Source organism: Pinus tabuliformis, chromosome 5_1 (assembly GCF_031772625.1).
Source record: "Pinus tabuliformis cultivar Carrire ecotype Pingquan chromosome 5_1, CPIR1, whole genome shotgun sequence".
NCBI classification, from domain to species: domain Eukaryota; kingdom Viridiplantae; phylum Streptophyta; class Pinopsida; order Pinales; family Pinaceae; genus Pinus; species Pinus tabuliformis.
This window is the reverse complement of record NC_142305.1, coordinates 775009274-775019149: the sequence shown is the minus strand read 5'-3', so window position 1 is coordinate 775019149 and position 9876 is coordinate 775009274. Positions and strand designations below refer to the sequence as shown.

At 38.1% G+C, this 9876-nt stretch overlaps 1 pseudogene; it reads right to left on the bottom strand.

Moving 5' to 3' along the window:
- Positions 1-1410: 1410 nt before the first annotated feature.
- On the bottom strand, positions 1411-9498 carry LOC149167228 (protein DETOXIFICATION 16 pseudogene; annotated as a pseudogene).
- Between the last annotated feature and the right edge of the window lie 378 nt (positions 9499-9876).

The window sequence follows — 9876 nt, the reverse complement described above, 5'->3', positions numbered from 1 at the left end:
CAATTATAGGATATCAAAGTTAAATTTCCAGTTCTGTTTTTCTAGAATCGGCGTTCAAATGTGAAGAAGAAATATTCCCACTTTCATCTCGGTAATAAACCAAACGCGCTCGAGGTAGCAGTATTGCCACTAAACTCTTATTTGTATATTAATTCATCAGCAAGTTTTTTACCCACCGCACTATTGCCAAGGATGACAGCCTTTAACAGAGTTCTTCTACAAGCTGACATGATGAGCTCGAGCTTATGTTAAATGAAGAAGGAGTCGAAAAGATCTAAACTGTTCCATCTATTGATCACTCCTTGCAAATCTTCGAGCAACGAGCATCTTTTCCTGCTCTGATACATGCTCATGCTCTAAAAATCCTCTGCGCCCTTGGAACTGTCTTGTTAGGCAATTCATTTGCAACTCGTATTCAACCTTGTGATCTCTTCCAAGCAGCAAATACTCTACCTGAAGTGACTTCAAACACTTGCGCCCACATATCAAGCTATTATAATAGATATCACAGTTTCATTCACCGGTTCATATCACAGCTTGTTGCGTAGCTTCAAATAGATATATAGCGTATATATTTCCAATGAGAGTCTTTATTTCAAGTGAACGAATTCCTGGAAACAGAATTTCCAGATGTCTCATTATAACAACAGTGACTATTGATCACCCCTGCCACCTGTTTGCGTAGAAAAAGAGGTCTTATGAAGCTAGGCCACGATGATAATGAGCTACGTCTGTTTCATCAAACACTTGCGCCCATACATTAAGCTATTCCATGAATTTGCCACGGGACCAAAGACGTGTCTCTTCATAGACTCTAATAATCCCGAAGACAAATCTTCCAAAATTGATTCAACCTTCATATTGATAAAGGTTCTGGCTTTTAGCTTCCTCGACCTTCGACATGAACACTTTCAGAACTGCATTCTTCATATCTGCCTTCGCCTCCTCCATATGGATATTGTCGGACAAAATGATACAAGTAATGCAGCGGCCTTAGCTCTTGGAAATCCCATTGTCCTTCTACAACTTTTCGCTCTGTTTGCCTTTGATAACGCGGGTTCAATCCTCCATAATAGTGTAAGAGGCTCGAAAACATATGATAAGCCAGAAGATTGGCCACTAAACCATAGACACTGTGATCATCTCCATAAACTGGTTTTTTCCACAAAAGGCTTGATAATTCGCTATGCATGGTTTTGAACAAAATCCCTTGCTCCACAAAGTAGTTCAACTCTTAATAGGGGTAATCTCTGTTCACAAGTGCATACCTTGGAGTATGAATGCGAAATTTTTGAAGGCGCTCATATTTAACCAAAACCTGATCAACTTCTTTTGGGTGCTCCCATATATCCTTTTCTGTGCAGCAGTGATAAATTTTTGATAAGATTTTCCTTTGTTAGCGCAATGTTCTTAGCAACAGAACAGGTGCTCAAATGCCGAAGGTCCCCTGCCGCCAGCATGCAGTGCAAAGGCTAAAATGACAGCTATAGGCATGCCAACCACATAGTATGCCCCAAGATTTGCATAGGCACCCAACGTTTGCCATCCACATCCTCTAGCAATACCTGATAGAACACCTTGGATGGCATCCATAAATGTTGAGGGTACAAGCAGTGGCATCATGGTTGAAATGCATTCAACTACCTCTACTTCATTGCTATAAGCATAGCCCCATACATTTCTGATAGAGAATAAAATATATCCTATCATAAGAGCCTCATTGACTGCCATACAAACCCCGACACACACTGATAACTGTGCAGTGCGTGAGCGTCCAGCTCCTAGTTCATTGGAAACTCGTGTACTTACAGCAGCACCCACGCCAAAGGGGATCATATATGCAACTGCATCAGTGCTAAGACAGATGGAGAGAACTGATATCTCAAGTTCAGGCTTAGGCAACAAACCGGAGAAGAGAGCAAGCATTTCAAAAGACCAGTATTCCAAGCAACGCATTACTGCAGATAGAATAGTAAGCTTAAGAAAGTTTGTAATGTCATATAAAGCTTCCCTTGAGAAAGATGTCCATGTCTTCTTGCATGCAGGGGAAGATTTAACATAAATTGATAGAAGTGCCACATTTAGCCAATTGGAAATGCTATTTGCAAGCGCAGCCCCTTTATTACCTAATCCAACTTTGAACACCAATACCCAACAAACGGGAACATGAACTTTATCATAAATATTTTTCAAATCTTTCAATCCATTGTGGCGCCCTGCTTTGTGAAAGAAGTTACAGATTGTGAAAAGACAATCCCAAATATCAAACACTCTATGACTTATAAAATTTAATAGATTCTTTGTCTAGAGGATTCAACACAAAATCTCCTGCAAGTCTCCCACATTAGTATGTACATCTTTCACAATCACCCATGAGCCAGAATTCAGAGATAACTCCCTTAATGTATTTGATGGCAATCCTACAATAGCTGCATCATCATAAGGTGTCTCCTTGAACATACTGCCACTGCTCTCATCAACATTCCTGGAGGGAAGAAGAACTCTGTACAATAAGCATGCTAGGATTTGGACCTTCACTGAAAACTCAAACAAATCCCCAGTTTCGTAGCACGCTACGAAACCACTCAAACAGGTAGCGCTGCGAAACTGCTAAAAAGAATTCTGGCGCTGCGAAAATACCCTGACTTTAAGCCAAGCTAAAAAAATTTTTACTACAGCATTTTCAGTGATAACAGCCCGATCTCTTTTAATTTCCATGCCCAAAATATAGGTTACAACACCAAGATCTTTCATGTCCAATTTGGAGGACAATTGGGTCTTCAAATCTTGCATAATTTCTTTGTCATTTCCAACCAACAACATTTCATCCACATGTAAGGCCAGATAAATGAAATGGTCACCAATTAATTTAAAATACACATAGTGATCTGCTTTGCTTCTGGAGAAGCCAAGTCCCTGTAAAAATGTATCAAATTTCTGATACCACATCCTTGGTGACTATTTTAACCCATACAAAGAATTCTTTAACTTGCATACCAGTTCTTTCTTACCCTTCACCACAAATCCTTCAGGTTACTTCATGTAGATCTCCTCTTCCAAATCCCTGTGAAGAAATGATGTCCTCACATCCATCTGTTCTACCTCAAAATCAAAAGCAGCAGTAACAGATAAAAGTAATCTAATAGAAGCTACCTTGGCAACAGGAGAAAAAATATCATCAAAATCAATTCCTAGCACCTGGGAATAACCTTTTGCTACCAAATGAGCTTTGTATTTCTCCATCTTTCCTTCTGCATTTGTCTTCTTTTTGAACACCCATTTGCTGCCAATGGGTTTCCTTCCAGCTAGCAACTCCACCAGATCCCAGGCCTCATTTTTGTGCAAAGGTGCCATTTCATCAACCATGGCCTCTTTCCAGAGTTTTCCATCCTCTGAATCTATTGCTTCCTTCACAATTCTGGGATCATCATCAATAATAGATAAAGCAAAATTTGAATAGAAAGCAGATGGAATATACCTTTTTGGCTGCCTTCTTTTTTGAACTAATCTTCTCACAACTGGAGGTTGTGGCTCTTCATATTCTAATTCCTCTTCTACTGTAGAGTCTGATTATTCCTCCTTTAGCTCAAACTCTATCTTCCTAGGTTCCTTTGATGAGAATTCATGTTTAATAACATTTTTCACCTCTCTGAACACTACATCTCAGTTGTACACAACCTTCCTTGTTACTCAGTTCCAAAGCTTATAACCCTTTAAACCATCCTTATACCCAATAAAGATGCACTTTTCATATTTACTATCCAACATTGTTCTTTTCTCCTTTGGGATGTGTACATATGCATCACATCCAAATACCCTTAGATGTGAAAGAGAGGGTTTCTTACCATTCCATACCTCTTATGGAGTCTTATCCTCCAATTCCGATGAAGGTGATCTGTTGACCAGGTAACATGCTGTCTCCACCACCTCTGCCCAGAATTCCTGTCCTAACCCGACACCAATGAGCATGCTTCTTGCCCTTTCCATCAACGTCTTGTTCATTCTTTCTGCAACTCCATTTTTCTCAAGTGTGTATGGAGTATTCTTCTGTCATGCTATACCACACTTCTTACAGAATTCTTCAAATTCCTTATTGCAAAACTCTCCACCATTATCTATCCTCATCACCTTTATCTTCTTCTCTGTCTGGTTTTCCACCAGAGCCTTAAATTCTTTAAACCTATCAAAGACTTCAGATTTCTTCTTAAGGAAATATATTTATGTATTCCTTGAGAAGTCATCTATAAATGATACATAGTACATAGACTTACCCAGTGATGGAACCTTCATAGGTCCAAACACATCACTGTGCACAAGCTCTAATATATGTTTTGCCCTCTTACCACCAAAAGGGAAACTCACCCGATTCTGCTTCCCATATACACAATTTTCATAGAAATCAAAATCCAGAGAGCTATTACGCATACCTTCTATCTTACCTTTACCATGAAGTATTCAAAGGCCCTTCTCTCCATTATGTCCAAGCCTTTGATGCCACAACATGGTATTCTCTCCAGAGACCACTAGATTTTCTGCTCCACTTTCAGGAACCACAGAACTATTGCACCCATCAACAACAGTGCTACCTTGCAACTTATACAGGGTTCCAATCCGAACTCCCTGCATCAATACCAGTGCTTCCTAGACCATCTTGCAGGTATCCTTCTCGAACACTATTTTTACACCTGCATCATCCAACTTGCTTACGAAAATCAGATTTCTAGCCAATGTAGGAATATGCAGAAAACCCGGAATTGTTCTAACCCTTCCACCTTGCAACTTCAACTTTACTTTTCCGTGACCAACAATTATAGCCTTCCTATCATCCCCTAAGAAGACATCACCACCATCATATTTCTCATACTCGCAGAACCACTCTCAATGGGGAGTAAAGTGAAAGGATGCACCTAAGTCAATCAGCCATGCCTCATGATCTACATGTGTACTTAAAGAAGGCAAGTACACATCCCTACCTTCATCTGAGGTCCTTTTCACCTCTGCAGAAGGATCATCATCAGATCCCTTTCTTTTGTTAGGAGCTTTAGATTTACAGTCCCTTTAGTAGTTCCCTTCCTTTCCACATTTCCAGCACACCACCTTTACAGGTTTTCCTGGAGATTTAGATCTCCCTCTAGATTTAGATCTCCCACTCGATGACTTATTTTTGTTTATGTTCTGGGACCGTCCTCGTACAGACAAGGCATCACCATTCTGGCTCTCCATATTTTTCCGTCTCATCTCCTCTGTCAGCAAGGATGAGACTATTTCATCAAACTACAAGGCAGTTGCATTGCTACCTATTGCAATAACCAGACTATCCCACGAATCTGGTAAAGAACACAACAAACTGATGTAGTTATCTTCATCTAAAATTTTAATATCAATAGATAATAACTGACTTACCACAGTATTGAATGTGTTCAAATTTTCTGTCACCGAGTTTCCATCTTTCATCCTTAGGTTATATAGCTTTTTCCGTAGGAATAGTTTATTCACCAGAGTCTTGGATTGGTACAGATTCCCTAACTTGTCCCACAAAGCCTTCATTTTAGCTTCCCCTGATACATTCAATAATATTGAATCTGAGACACACAGTCGTATTGTGCTCTTTACCTTATGATCCAACTTCTTCCATTCTTCATCAAACACTCTCATTGGTTTAGTACCCAGATCTACTATGATCAACTGACTTTTATCCACCAACAGATCCTCCATCTTGAGTTTCCACAACTCAAAACTCTAACCACTAAATTTCTCAATCTCTATCTTTCCATTGCTCACCATCTTCTTTCACCACTAGAATCAATCCCACAGATCTCCCACTGAATAGGGTCTACCACAGGCCCAAGTGAAACCCGTCAACAACAAAGGCGTCCCATTGAAGCTAAAACAACTCTGATAGCAAATGTAGGTTTTAACCCTATACAGAAATTACCTGCATACGAATTCTTAAAACACAAAAAATAAACAATGCAAGAGCATAACACATAAAACACATATATGTAGAGATTTTCCCCTGGATCCCAAAACTGGGACTACCAGCTTGATTTTTCATTATGTTCCTTTCAATGTTACAATACATATTTATACATGTTGAAGCATCCAATACCATGGACCGAAAACCATCGCGTCCAAAACCATGTGCGAAAACCATGCACAAAACCATAGGTAGGTCTGCCCAACCTAATATAGGGTCCGAAAAAAATTTCCCTGGGTCGTTGCCCCAGACCCCATAGAGGGGGGCTACCAGCCCCCCTCAAACCCCCTGGACAGGGGGGATGCTACCCCCATGTGATCCCCTCACTGCACAATCGACGCAATGAAGGGGAGGCTCCGCCCCCCCTCTAACCGCCCAATTAACTAGGGTGGCTAGTTGTGGATAGAATATAACACAACCCAACAAGAATGAACATATCTACAAATCCAAAAAACACATGGTCACACATCTATACTAGTGTATGTAAAAAGAATCAAATCTCATATATCTTCCATTTTCCTGGGCCCTTTATTATGCAACCAACTCACAAAAAAGACAGACCAACGACTTATAAAATGTCCTCTTCGAGGGGGAAACATCCTTTACATTACATAAATGACCAATTCTTGGATGATTCAAATGATAAGACCTCCTTGGTATATATAAGAGTCTAAGGGGTCACAATATAATCAGATCCTACATAACAATAATAATGTAAGGGCACAACAATAACAATAGTGGGCTTATATGGAGCACACCAATAACAACATGGGGGATACATGGGCACAACAATAACAATAGGCGGCTATACTAATAAAAATAAGGGGAATATACTAGTATTATAGGAACCTAACATGCTCCTCTCCTTCAAAAAAGTGTAGTCCTCAATGTTTGAGTAGTTTTGGATGCTTCTGTATAAAATTCTCATCCTCCCATGTGGAATCTTCAGTGGGTCAGTTCATCGACTTAATGAGATACTCCGAAATTAATCGATTCCATAGCTGTCGGGTCCTTGTTTATGTGACTGCTTCAGGCTCAAATATGATTTTTCCTTCTTTGTCGAGTTCTCACAACATTGTTTGAACTAGGAGCTTGTCATCAAACCTTCTTTAAGCATGAAACATGAAAAACTAGGTGTACTCAAGAAGATATAGGCAACTCCAATTTGTATGTCATAGTAACAATATTTTGAAACACCTTGCAAGGGACATAGTACTTGAGTGGTAATTTATTTGATTCAAATGATAATACCTCCTTGGTATATATAGGAGTCCAAGGGGTCACAATATAATTAGAGCCTATATAACAATAATAATGTAAGGTTCTAATAACAATGCCTAATCTAATCTCAACAAAATAAAATAGTTGAATCTCCTTGGTTGAATCTTCAATACGACCTGCATCAAGACATAAATTATTATTTTTGTATTTTTTGAAATTTCAAATATTACATTGGAAGAAAATTGTGCATTAATTTTTATATTGTTATTGAATAATCGGAGTTTTCAAAATTTATTTGTTGTTTACATTTTTATCGTGATTGTGCGAGGTTCATTGTCTTGAATTCTTTACGATAACTAATTTTATTTTTTGAAGATAAATGCGAATAACCACCAGGTCAATGATTTATGGCCTAATTAATAGCAACAAAAATAGAAGTTGTGTAGTGGAGAATTCTGAAAGCAATTGTGAAGTTTTTTAATTGGTTCAATACTTCAACGTATACTTTATCCATCATCAGCAGCAACCAGAAAACACCTCTATTGTATACATTCCGGAGATTCGATGTATTCCATGGAGATTTATGTGTTGCACGTCTTGCATGATCATGTGGCAGATGGGAATGGGACACACATAGGATTACAAAGAATGAAAGGACAATTTGCAGTGCATATTAATATGAGATATTATTGTGTCGCTCCTGGACTTCTTCGCTCACCCAATACATAATGTGATAGAAATTTTATTTTTAGTGGAAATGGATGCTGCTGCTAGAGCTCTTCCCTCATTCCATACATATCTTGGTACAACTTTTATATTTGGAAGAAACATATATTTTGAATTACATTAGTTATCTATTACCATGTTCCATATGGGCTATGAACCCATTTGAAATTAAGTCATGTTTAATAACAGTAGGAATTTTTGATGGGATTAAGGATATCCACACATGATAACATGAACACTATGGAAATTTAGTGTGAAAATTTTATGGAATTGGAGCCCTAAAGAGACAACATTAAAATGTTGCAGTTTTATATTGTATTTAAAATGTTGCAATTTTATATTGTATTGTCTTCATTGCTCCATTTAATGCCCAAATTTCCTTAATGCTAACTCTCAAGGAGACGATAAACACTAGCAAAATCGGTTCACTTAGGCTTAGTCTAATTGAAGCATTTTCAATTTCATGGTATATTTTTGGTTTAATTATGTTGAAAAATTAAAAAGAAATTATCCATCATTAATTTTTAAATGGTAGTTTTTTTCGTTTAATGTTGAAAAATAAAAATATTAGTCGTCATAAATTTTAAACTTGTTAAATTATAGGTTTATTTGTAGAGGAGGTCAATGGTGACTATTTGAAAAGAGAAATTAAGCAATTCACGACATGTGAACGTGTGGAGGATGGGTTGGGAAAAAGTACACTTTATAATCCGAAAGTGTGTGGAGGATGGGTTGTACGGAAGTGTTAAGGTTGGGTTGTGCGGAAGTGTTGAACCATCCTCCACACCTCTGCAAATAATAAGAGCTTGAAAATAAATATTTCCAAATATGCGAGAAGCTACAAATAAACATTATATATCTATTGAAAAATTGTAAGAAGTTGATATCAGGGGCTATATACCCTATGGGTCCCTTCAATGTTGAAGTCGTCGGGTTTGGAGAACATACGAGCTAATCCAAAATCAACAAGATGAATTGTCATGTGTTCATCTAATATTTCATTATGTGGTTTCAAACCATAGTAAAAAATAGGTGGACAACAATCATGATGCCACATCTCCAAACTAATCTCTCACTATCTTCTCCATGTAGATGGTCATTGAGGTTTCCGTTGGGAATGAATTCTAACACTAAAGCCTTGAATTTCGTCATGGAGCATGCATGATGTTTTTTAGTAGATTTTGATGTCAAGTTTTCCCCAACAGTCTACACTCTTTGTTGAAGCTCTTCTCTCCATATTCACCATCTAGACCTATGAACACCTTAACGGCAACAGTCTCGCCTCCTGCTAAAGTTCCCCTGTAAACCGATCCGAAGCTTCCCACTCTCAGTAGATTCCCGGGGCTGAAATTTTCTGTTGCTCTGCGGAGTTCTTCCCTTGAGATTCTCAAATAGGATATCAAGTCTGCAAGATTTGATGCTGGGTTGGCTAAGGTATTGGATAGTGCTTGTTTGAAAATCCAAAATAGAAGGCCAATGCAAAACACCACACAGATACCCACTCCACAGGAAATCGATATTACTATTATCTTCTTCTTATTTGTAGAACTGGGATTATCCAACAAACAATCCATTAAGTGGAAACACTTCCCACACAGTCCAGGATTTCCTATGAACTTCGTATTATGCAGGTTCTTGAATGCACCTGAACATGGAACTGAGTGTTAAAGTAAATTATTTATGCAAGTGAGAGAAAATCCCTTTACTTAATTTATAGGTGACTTATAACCCTGACAACAAAATATGCTTATCTCTATGCTTCATATCTACAAAAAAACATTAGAAAAACCCTGCAACAAAAGATAATATGCAAATAGAAACATATAGCAACATAAATAAAAGTGTAGCAACCTAATGAATAATATGAACAAGAAATTTTATTAATAAAAAGGATACACCTAGTGAGGAGAACTTATAAACTTGGTTCTATAGATCCCCCTCCATGGGATGGG